Here is a 13108-nt window from a genome sequence, read left to right on the forward strand (position 1 = left end):
CAACATGGCAATAATGTCGTATTTTATGATTTTTTTTGCTTCCCTTACTGATGGCAAGGAATTGGATGTTATTGATGTGATATACAGTTAGTGGCTCCAGAATATTTAACATTCGTACCTTCAAAAAATATTGCTCTTCTGAAGGTTGGGTTTCAATGCATGAAGTACAATACACTGAACGTTATCTCGGCTTATTGGTGGTGTAAGTAACGTAAAAGTTGAAAATAAAACAAAGTTTCCTCACACTGACTGGATCGCACAACCCTCGGAGTAGTGTCTTGTACTGCGGCCACCCACCGCCCGGAAACTACCGCAACATAGAGCGCTCATGTCTCTCCCCAACAGCGCCAAAAATGCTATTTCTGTCCGAATGCTTGGCCATCTGTAGCTCCCGCATCTGTCCCTTTCATTTATGGACAGGCCCTATGTATACCACAAATTTGGACGAAACCGATGATGACAAGTGGACACGGTCCGCTTGCAAGTTTCACGCCCAGCATTTGTGTAAGTCGACCGATTACAACTGCAACTCATCGATACTGTACACTTGTGAAGCGCGCAATTGTATGTTTTAATATTTTTTGTGGGATCTGAAATTTCAAAATCTCTCTCACACCGGCCTGATTTAGCTTCACTGATCAGGATAGTAAAAACATGAGCATATTAAGGGAATTTTCATTCACAAAGCAGGCTTATCACATTCACACAGTTCAATACTGTTCTATCCTGATTAAATTGAGCTTAACTTAAATCCCATAAGGCAGTGAAGCAATTTCGAAGTCTCAGTGCGACGAAAATTGTCAGTCGACCTCCTGAAAACTTTCGGTGACCACATGGGGAAGACCGGAGATCTGCTGGTAAGACCGTGTTAGCCCATTTATTGAAAGTAATAAACTGGATATCTTGAGCGTACAAAACGGAAGGTTCGTCCAGTGTAAATCAGACGTTCCCCACTGATCCCGTGCAACACAGCGTACTAAGCAGACACTGTCAATAACAATCAATTAAATAATACGCGAACACACTTACTTTAGTTTAGTTCATGCATTAAATTCCTTCTCATACAGAATCACATCAAGATGGCGACTAGCTCAACAATACATACATATACATCTTTGTTCTTTCACGGCTAATCCGCAAGATCTGAATCATTCTTTTCATAAGAGAAAACATAGATAGCAGAGAAGCTATTCCATGGAGTAAATACACGCTCCAAGGAATAATAGGGCTTGAAACTACTTTTCATTAATAATCATCGTATATTAAAGTTTAGGAATCGGTAAGATAAGTAGTGATATTTCGAGATATCTACTGATATAATTTATAAAATTTCTGAAAATATCGCGGAGAGACCGCTGCAAGAGACATTACATCGTCTCTGGACATTTAAAACAAATTACCAATTTTTCCACCACTTTGGAGCCTTATCGACATGTAGTGGAATGTTGGTGGAGGTTTTGTCACACAGTACTTCATTCGAGATAACAAAATCATCCGCGAAATATCTGGAGGCTGCCCGTCTAACTCCCCTGAACCGACTACAACCGACACCTTCTCGTGTCTCGTCGTTTCCTGGATCCTGTGCAACGTCGGACTCAGACCCGTAAAACCTGCATGTTCCTTACGTTGCTTGAAATTTTTCTGCACGTCAAAGCCTGTGAAATTATGCGGCTGGTTGGGCAGGTTTACTCTCTCGCAGAATTCACGAATACATCCGTTATAACGAAATTAGAATTATATATATATATATATATATATATATATATATATATATATATATATATTAATACCTTCAGCTGCTGACGGGCGTTGATATATATCAACGGGGACAGGTGAAAATGTGTGCCGCGACCGGGACTCGAACCCGGGATCTCCTGCTTATTTGGCAGACGCGCTATCGATCTGAATCACCGAGGGCACAGAGGATAGTGCGACTGCAGGGACTATCTCGCGCACTCCTCCCGCGAGACCCACATTCTCACCTTATATGTCCACACACTACATTTGTAATGTCCCTACCCAACACACTTATTGCCCGTGCAAGACGTTTTTACCAAGTCCCGTAAGAGTTCGGGTAATATGTGTGCATCCGTGCCGAAGAGGAAGGTCATGGCCGGAATTGCAAGAACTATATACTTACATGGATATGGTGTCTGTTCTTTCGAACATGTGCGAAAGAACAGACACCATATCCATATAAGGATATACATCCGTTATAATCTGTTCGTCCATCGTCAAGGATTTGATCGATATTGATTGAAGCTGTAGTAGGGCAAGGACATATTCGCGCAGAATTTCTTAGCATTGTGCGCAGTTTAAGGTAGGTAGTCGACGTTTCGCATTACTCGCAATACTGACATCTTTGCTCTAGCAAACTGGTTCTAAAACAGTTTGAAAGTGACTATGCAGTAGTCACAGACTGAGTGTTTTCTTCGACTCCATGTCTTCGAGAGTCACACCTAGCTCAGCAAGTACTTTAACGTCAGTGATTCTCTCGCTACAAATGCTGAATTACTCTCCTCTCCTAATTATTGGTAAGAATCATTTATATTCCAGAATGAGATTTTCACTCTGCAGCGGAGTGTGCGCTGATATGAAGCTTCCTGGCAGATTAAAACTGTGTGCCCGACCGAGACTCGAAATCGGGACCTTTGCCTTTCGCGGGCAAGTGCTCTACCAACTGAGCTACCGAAGCACGACTCACGCCCGGTCCTCACAGCTTTACTTCTGCAGTATCTCGTCTCCTACCTTCCAAACGGTAGGAGACGAGATACTGCCCAACATAAAGTCCCGAGAGACTGGACAAAAGCGCAGGTGACGCCTGTATATAAGAAGGGTAGAAGGACGGATCCTCAAAATTACAGACCAATATTCTTAACATCGGTTTGTTGCAGGATTCTAGAACATATTCTCAGTTCGAATATAATGAATTTCCTTGAGACAGAGAAGTTGATGCCCATGCATCAGCACGGCTTTACAAAGCATCGCTCCTGCGAAACACAACTCGCCCTTTTTTCACATGATATCCTGCGAACCATGGATGAAGGGTATCAGACGGATGCCATATTCCTTCACTTCCGGAAAGTGTTTGACTCGGTGCCCCACTGCAAACTCCTAACTAAGGCACGAGCATATGGGATTGGTTCCCAAATATGTGAGTGGCTCGAAGACTTCTTAAGTAATAGAACCCAGTACGTTGTCCTCGATGATGAGTGTTCATCGGAGGTGAGCGTATCATCTGGAGTGCCCCTGGGAAGTGTGATAGGTCCGCTGTTGTTTTCTATCAACATAAATGATCTTTTGGATAGGGTGGATAGCAATGTGCGGCTGTTTGCTGATGATGCTGTGATGAACGGGAAGGTGTCGTCGTTGAGTGACTGTAGGACGATAAAAGATGACTTGGACAGGATTTGTGATTGGTGTAAAGAATGGCAGCTAACTCTAAATATAGATTAATGTAAATTAATGCAGATGAATAGGAAAAAAAATCCCGTAAAGTTTGAATACTCCATTAGTAGTGTAGCGCTTGACACAGTCACGTCGATTAAATATTTGGGCGTAACATTGCAGAGCGTGTAACCTCCCCACACAATAATTAATGAATGAAAATTGACCATGAACCACACAATAATATTAATTAAATAATGAACCAAGAACCAAATGTAAAGTGTAACCTCCCCACACAATAATTAATAAATGAAAATTGACCATGAACCACGCGTAAACTCCCCACAAAATTAATAATTAAATGAATTTTTCTAATATTGTAACCTCTGAACAAAATTGGCTTCGATTTATAATCTGTGTGCAAAAATACATTCACATTTAATGTAACCTCAAAATTCAATTCGTAATTCCGGAAATAATAATAAAAAAAACAAATTAGTAACCTGATAAATTTTATGACAGCAGCGCTGCCCTTCGACCCTGCATTCTGAATAAAAAAGGCAAAAAAATTCTTACCTCAATAATAAACTGCAAATATATCTGCTCTTATGTAGAAATTTTTTGACACAGCTTCGTGCAATGCTGGCGTATATATATATATATATATATATATATATATATATATATATATATATATATTCTTGGAAGGAATGCATAGGAAATATTCTTTAAATTGAAATGAATGCTTTTCTTTAAAAAAGTTACTTTATATTATAAAAATTATTATTGGGGCATTTTTGTGGAACAAATTAAATGACAATTAACATACATTATTAGATATGCGCAACGCTGCTTCTTTACCTTCTACAACACTACCCATCCTGCGGAGTCCTGACCACAGTCCCGAGCAGAGCACACGGCCGACACGCGCCGACTCCCGCCGACTCACGCAGACTACTCAAGACTACTGTCGACTCGCTACTAGACTACTGTCCACTCGCGCAGACAAGCGCAGACTAGCGACAAGCAACAACTAACGACATACTACTCTCTGGTCAGAGACTCTGTCATGCCTCGCCCATCGCCGGCAAAGCATACATCTTACATAACCCTCCACTGGGGGTTCAAAAATTTGGCAGCGATGCTGAGTCAATTGGACTCGCCATGAGCAACAAATATATATATAGGTGCAGAACATGAAATAAAATATAGTGCACATGCAATGAGTACAGAACATATCAGGCAATGACAAAATGTATACACAATGAATACAAAACATATTAACAAACGGCAAAAGTGCACACGCACTGTAGTTCAGAACATATCAGCAAATCACAAAATGTATACGTAATGAGTACAAATCATGTTAATAAAATGACAAAAGTGCACACGCACTGTAGTACAGAACATATGAGAAAATCACAAAATGTATACGTAATGAGTACAAATCATATTAAAAAATGACAAAAGTGCACACGCACTGTAGTACAGAACATATCAGAAAATCACAAAATGTACACGTAATGAGTACAAATCATATTAACAAATGGCATAAAGTGCACACGCACTGTAAAACTCTTTAGCATTTTCACAACAAATAAACATATCAAGGAGTGAAATAAAGTGCACACGCACTGTACAAGTCTTTAGCATTTTTACATAGCATATCATGGAGTGAAATAAAGTGCACACGCACTGTATAAGTTTTTAGCATATTTAGGACAACTGATCTTGTTAACAAATGAAATGAAGTGCACACGCACTGTATATGTCTTTATCATTTTACAAGAGTTTAAACGCATTGTATAAGTGTTTACCATTTTACAAGAACTAGGAAAGGAATGGGAAGGATTGCGTCATGGCTGTAGCACTTTAGGTTGCACGCAGCTGCACTGTAATTCCATATCTTTCTACAGAAGCACAACACCAAGTGAGACAATCTGAAGATCTTTTCCTTGAAGTATTAATCAGTGTAGCCAAGACACTGAATTGTCGTAATAATATTCCATGTTATCATTTTGGTAGTACATTAGGTACACCAAACAGTGGGACCATAATAATATTTCCATCGCTCAAGGCGGTGGACAGCATGTCGTGACAACACCACGTTCTTGTAAAGTACACCAACGTAGAATTAGTGCAAAAACCAAATATAGTGCTCCATGATTATGAGGATAGACAGGACGAACGGATATTGCAGTAATTTCTGGTAATTAGGTCAGAAGGTGAAGGACATTAAGTCACATACTAGTCTTCATTGAGAATTATACTAGTCTAACGACTGATTTGAGTAATTGCTGGCACTCATCGCCCAGTTACTGAACATTTCTGTACCATGTATGAAGTATTACAGAATAATGTTCATAAATTATTTGTTTACAGAGAACATTGGCACTGATTGGGCAGTTACAAACCATCAGAAGTCATCGTTCAAAACAGGAGCTAATGAATGGCATAGTATTAACATAATTCACTTAGTTATAGTAATCATTGGCAGTCATTGGCCAGTTACGAAACATATAGCAAGTATTGAATAGTACAAAACATTTTTCATCATTCAAGTGGCATACGACATATTTAAAATAATTATTGGTACTCATTGTCCAGTTACAGAACATGTAGCAAGTATTGAATAGTACAAAACATTTTTCATCATTCAAGTGACATACGACATATTTAAAATAATTATTGGCATTCATTGACCAGTTACAAACCATCAGAAGTCATCATTCAAAACATATTACTCAGAACTGATCATTCCAGTGACATAGGACATATTGAAAATGTAACATACTGTAACTATTATTCAAGGTCTGTGACTAGAAACATTACTCAGAATTCCCTTTTTTGTGCTAGCAATGCATTGCATTGAGATCAATAATTAATTACTGGGGCATAACAATATATGCTTTTGAGTTATTGCTGCAAATGAAGATGTGTAACATCATTCGTCATGAGTCAGCTATAGCAAGGTTATGAGACACGTAGAGTATATGTGATCACATTCATAAATGACACAGGTTTAATTACCAACTGCTTATAGCACATTAATTTCATGAATAATTTCTCCTGCAAAAAACACAAAATGGATTATTAAACTGAAAGAAGAAACGCATATTATGCTGAAAAGTAGTGAACTTCGAATTAACAGGTAGTGAAACGTGTATAAAATATATATGTTCTCTAGCTGTCCTTTCCAAAACCTTCAGTCATCATACCATGCGACATAAGACATCAGTCATCATCAGAATGGGAAGAAATTACATGTGGTGTCCCACAAGGATCCATCTTAGGGCCATTGCTTTTTCTTGTGTACATTAATGATCTCTCATCAGTTACACTGCCAGAAGCAGAGTTGGTTTTGTTTGCAGATGACACAAGTATTGCAATAAATAGTATGTCAAGTGTAGTTCTAGAAAGATCTGCTAATGATATTTTCATGGATATTAATAAATGGTTTAAAGCCAACTCACTGACATTAAACTTCGAAAAGACTTACTATATGCAATTCAGAACCTGTAAGAGGTTTCCACCCATCATATGCATAAAATACGAAGAAGAGCAGATAGAAGAGATTGACAGTCTTAAATTCCTGGGATTACAACTTGATAATAAATTCAGTTGGGAAGAGCACACCACAGAACTTCAGAAACGCCTTAACAAATCTGTATTTGCAATTCGAGTGTTAGCAGACATAGGCGACATAAAAATGAAAAAGCTAGTATACTTTGCCTACTTTCATTCCATAATGTCATATAATATAATATTTTGGGGTAACTCTTCAAGTCAAACAAAAGTTTTCAGAGTCCAAAAGCGAGTAATACGTATTATTTGTGGAGTAAATTCACGGACGTCCTGTAGAAACCTCTTCAAAGAACTGGGTATACTAACTACTGCCTCACAGTATATTTACTCATCAATGAAATTTGTCCTAAATAATATATCTCTTTTTCCAACAAACAGCTCAGTTCATACATACAATACCAGGAACAAAAATGATCTGCACAAGGACTTAAAAGCACTTACTTTAGTTCAAAAAGGGGTACACTACTCAGGAACACTCATCTTCAATAATTTGGCAGTAAACATAAAAAGTTTAGTTACAAATAAAGATCAGTTTAAAAGGAGCCTGAAAAATTTACTAGTGGCCAACTCCTTCTACTCCATTGACGAATTTTTTAATAGAAACAAATGATGTATTGTATATATTCATACTATTAGTATTGTTATTTCAGCTTTTAAAAAAAATAAATAAATAAAAAAAGTGAGTAAAAAATTGACATGTTCCACATCCACGAGGATCTCCTCAGCACGGATCTATGGAACTAAAACTAATCTAATCTAATCTAATCTAAACATACTGTCAAAACTAACTGCAACAAATACTTAAATAGCTACATAGCATAAATACATAAACTTCAACATTATCCTCATCTGCAAAGAAAAACTTCATTATCCATATCATCATAACTCCATTATTATCATCACCTGTAAAGAAAAACTTCATTATCCATATTAGTATATTCTTCATCATTATTCATCACCATTCATTATCATCTGCAAAAAAGTCACTTCATTATTCATTATACAACTATTCCTTATTTCTGGCAAATTTCATCACTAAAACTAAGATGTGTAGTTCTGTCTGACAGCCTGCATCAAACGCTTCGTATTCTGAAAGAAAAAATTAGTTAAGACTGCTATTCTACGATGTGTATAGTATATTCTTGTTAATGCTTGTTAATTCTGGTCCATTTACTTTTCGTCACGAGGTATTGCATCTTCTTTCGTTCATTCCGAAGGTGAAATTCCCATTTCTGTTTAATTTATTTCTTTTACACGTTATTTCTTTCTGAAAATGATGAACAAAGATTAATGTCTTGCATTTAAATCATATACCCACTAAATAAAAACTGGTATATAGTAACATAATTGAGCATACAGCATAGCATGACAGAAAACGTAATATGTCAAAAACATAGACAGTGTGCAGGTGCAAAAATGTGCACAGAGTATCACAATGTAGCAGCAAAAAAAAATTTAAAATAGTCACGATGTTGAGATATCATAAGGCAAAAATGTCAAAGTCAACTGGTATTTCTTATATCTTAAAGATTTCATAGTTCATACAAACAAAACAGGAAAACAATCATATATACATGAAAAATGGAAAATATGCACGGTCTGATATATAACGACAAGAAATGTGACCTCCTTTGTGTTCAGCTTGAATGTTGTGTAGTTAATAGAGGCGAGAATTGTAGACTTTAATGGAGAGAGAATTTAATACAATTAATATGTCACTAGATAGAATTGCATAATTATTCATAAGATACGTAAGTTTATCTGGAAAAATGTGCACGGTCTGATGTGTAACGACAAGAAGAGCACCTGCTAACCTTACCTTGCAGGGCACTTGCCAAGAAAAAATACGATAATCATCTGTAAGTAGTCACATAAATATAATTGCATAAGTGGTCATAAAATTTGTAAGTTCATCTGGAAAAATATGCACGGTCTGATGTGTAACGACAAGAAGAGCGACCTGCTAACCTTACCTTGCCGGGCACTTGCCAAGACGAAATACGATAATCATCTGTAAGTGTTCATGTGAATATAATTGCATAAGTGGTCATAAAAAAATTAGGAAATGGCATTACAGTGTGATAAATCATAAAGTATGTTCATTCAATAAAAGGTTTGACGTTGGAGACGTGGTGGTTCCCTTTGGTTTTTCTGGTTCTCAAAGTTTCGACGTGTACTACATTGGGGTGCGGAATGCTGCGAATTCGATATGGACCTGCGTATAGAAGCTCAAATTTACTGCATCTACTCTTTCTTTTGTTGGATAAATAGTGTGTACGTACTAATATCTTCTGTCCAATGTGAAAGACACGGCGTGTACAAACCTGTTTTTGCTGTCTTCTCCGGCGCTCTGCGGCACGTTTGATGTTGTTCAGCGCAATGTCAATTATTTCATGGTGTCGTAGTCGACGAGATGTAGGAAAGGTTACTAATTCTTTAATTTTGTTAGGTGGTTCAACATTTTTCAGTATAACAGACGGAGATAGCATAGTAGATTCATTTGGTATGGAATTAATTACATCCTGGAATGAGAGTATGTATGTATCCCAATCAATATGTCTTTTATGGCAGTATATCCTACACAGTTTACCAATTTCTTTCATTAATCGTTCACAAGGGTTCGAAGAAGCATGGTACCTGGATATATAGAACGGAGAAAGGTTTCTAGCTCGCAACATACGTGTCCATGTAGCAGATCGAAACTGTGATCCATTGTCGGAAATTACTTTCAACACATGCCCTACATGAAATAAAAAAATGTTTTACAAATGCTTTCGAAACAGTTTTAGCAGTAGCTTTGCGTAACGGAGTGAAGGTAACAAATTTTGAAGTGAGTTCAACAGTGACAAAGATGTAGCAAAAACCTCTATTAGTTCTGGGAATCGGACCAAAAATGTCTACAGCGGCCATATGTCTCAATTTAACAGGTACAATGGGATGTAACGGAGGAACATGTGAAGTCGTGTCTGATTTAGCTTTCTGGCAGATTTTACATGACGCTAAAACTCGTCGTATACGTTTCTCCATGTTGGCAAAATAACAGTTCTGTCTCAGTATAAGAAAACATTTTCTGGCTCCGTAATGTGCGTAACTTAAATGAGTATACCAGATTAATTTGTTAACAAGTTCGTCAGGAATGCATAATAACCAATTGTTGCTGTCAGGATGAGAGCGGCGAAACAGAATATTATTGCATACAGTGTAATGGTTTCTAATGGTAACATTATTCGTATCTTGCCAAAGGTGTTTAACTTCTTTCCACACGTTGTCTTTACTCTGCTCTTGTGCTATGTCTTGTAATGACGACGAAATGAAATTTTCAAATGCAACTTGTTGAATGTACATGACGCTGAAATTTGCTTTGAAGAAGTTGGTTGCGATGTCTTGTTGATTGTTGCTAAGAGAACGGGATAGTGCGTCTGATACAATATTTTGTATGCCGGGAATGTGAACAATTGTAAAATTAAATTCTTGTAAATAAAGTTTCCATCTACTTAATCTGTCGTGTGTAAATTTAGCGGAAAGTAAAAACTGTATCGCTCTGTGGTCTGTGTAAACTGTAGTATGTCTTCCATAAAGAAAATGCCGAAATCTCGTAAAAGCCCATACAACACATAATGTTTCAAGTTCTGTAACAGAATAATTTCGTTCTGCAGGTGACAGAATGCGACTCGCAAAGGCTATGTTTTTAATTACTGTAGTTCCATTTTCTTCAATTTCCTGAAAAATGTGTACGCCTAAAGCGGTGTTAGAACTGTCGGTGGCAATGGAAAAATTTCTAGTAAGATCTGGGTGCGATAAAAGTGGTGCATTCAACAAAGCTTGTTTCAAATAACATTTTCGTGAACAAGATTCTGCGCATCTGAAGTATTGCTTACGTTACTGGAAGATGCAACCTGTACTGTATCTAGTCAAATTCTATCTGATGTGCTATTATTTGCGGGAGGATGCTGTGGTATTTCAACTATTTGTACTGTTCTGTTATTTCTTCCTGATGTATTACGTTCGGGATGATATCTACTGTCTGTTTCATTCATGATAATATGTTGTTGCGGATGTTCTTGCTGCTGATAAGACCGACTGTTATTAAACGTACGCTGAAAATTGTGTTCAATACCTTTACGTATGTCATGATAGTCATTTCTATACGGTGCATTGCGATAGGAATTGAAATACTGTGTTTTCTGTACGTACTGATTCCCTTGTTGCTGTGCGTTACTATTTGTTGGAGCTGACGCTATACGTGCAGGCGGTGAAACATTAAAGCTTGGTTGACCTTGTACATTACATTGTTGGTTAGGTATGCTAACCGGTTGACTTTGATGCTGTTGCGGTGAAAAACGTCTATTGTTACCAAAATGTGTTTGCGACTGCTGAAAATTTTGTACATACTAATGATTAAAATTTTCTCTGATATTAAAATTACGCTGGTAGTTCTCACTTCGGGAGTGTCTAAAGAGAACTGTCACTTTCGGTAAAATTTGTCATATCAGGTTTTCTTTACACGTTCTTAATCATAGAGAGAGCGATAGTTAAAGAGCTGTTTTAATAGATATAAAGGATAGTAGAAGAGAAGGCAGCAGTGCAGAAAACTAAAGATGAAACAGTACTACTACGGCTCGGGGCCCTGTGCACGCTACGGCACATATTCATTAAAGCGTAATGAATCCCCTGAGGTCTATTACGCGCTTCAAATAATTTTTAGCTTTTGCGTTACAGGCAATGGCGGTGAAAATTCAAAAGCAAATTGCTGTATCCATGCTAATGCTAATTTCTGCATTACACGCAATGGCGGTGAAAGTACAAAAATAAATTGTCGTATCCAGTTCAAAGCGTGTACCTGTGCTCTGTCATTTTCAAATACCTTAGATTTTTTTACAGATACAAATTGCTTATAATCAACGTTATCGTCACTGAATGTGTGGACAGGTTCACGATTGCATAAGAATCTGTTTGTCTGTGTCACTTCGTATTCTAAGTCACGTAGTCTCTGTAAATTACATAAGTTATACTGGCTGTACGGCCGGCCGCGGTGGTCTCGCGGTTCTAGGCCCTCAGTCCGGAACCCCGGGACTGCTACGGACGCAGGTTCGAATCCTGCCTCGGGCATGGATGTGTGTGATGTCCTTAGGTTAGTTAGGTTTAAGTAGTTCTAAGTTCTAGGGGACTGATGACCACAGATGTTAAGTCCCATAGTGCTCAGAGCCATTTGAGCCATTTGAACTGGCTGTACGAGTGTGAGAAATGTTCGGAATGTGGCGTATGCTGCGCCGTGTTATTGACTGAAACATTTATCATTTCTGTTACTTTAATACTTTCGTCAATTTGACTGACTTGTTGTTCAAATTTCTTATTAACTTCCGTATCCAGAGTGTACGAAAGTTCTGGTGACTTTAAATTAAACTCGTCGCGTATCTGTATTGCATTTTCTGAACATTGTTCAGTGACTGCATTAATTTCATCTCTATGTGATTCTGTTGTGCCTGCATGTCTATTACCTAATTCTTGTGCAACAGATCTAATTTCTTCACTACTGTTACTAGCACAAGCCTTAATTTCGTCACGTAATTGTTCTTTAGTATCATGACGTTGCACGGTAACAGCTGTAATCTGTTCACTAAGTTGTTTGTTCTGTTCGTTAAGGTTGTCGTGTTTTTCATTTGACTGTTTGAAACTTTCATTCAACCGTTTGAAATTGTTGTCTAGTTTTCCATTCCACTGTTTTTCATCAAGTCGTAGCAATACTGCCATAATTTGATCCAAGCCAATATTACCTACTCTATTCTCTGTGCTGTGTGATGGTGTATCTGCAATTGTCACGTTTTGTGTATCCATTTGGATATTCTTGGATTCTTGAAAATGTTTGCTAATCGGATGTCCACTGTTAGTCACTACCCCGGAATCAAATAAATCTGTCCTACTTTGAGTATACTGTTCATTCTCGTTAGAAAAACTTGTCTGTTCGTTATGTAAATTTTGCAAACTGGGTGTGTCAAGCTGGGCAGCGTTCATTGTAACAGAACGTGCCGCGTCATCAATAGTCGTTAAATTAACAAAGGACACAACTGAATTTGTTTGCTCATCACTAGGATAAAATTAATATTAGTGGTCGATACGCACTGATTGTCTACAATTA

This window comes from Schistocerca nitens, chromosome 6, assembly GCF_023898315.1.
Source record: "Schistocerca nitens isolate TAMUIC-IGC-003100 chromosome 6, iqSchNite1.1, whole genome shotgun sequence".
NCBI lineage: Eukaryota > Metazoa > Arthropoda > Insecta > Orthoptera > Acrididae > Schistocerca > Schistocerca nitens.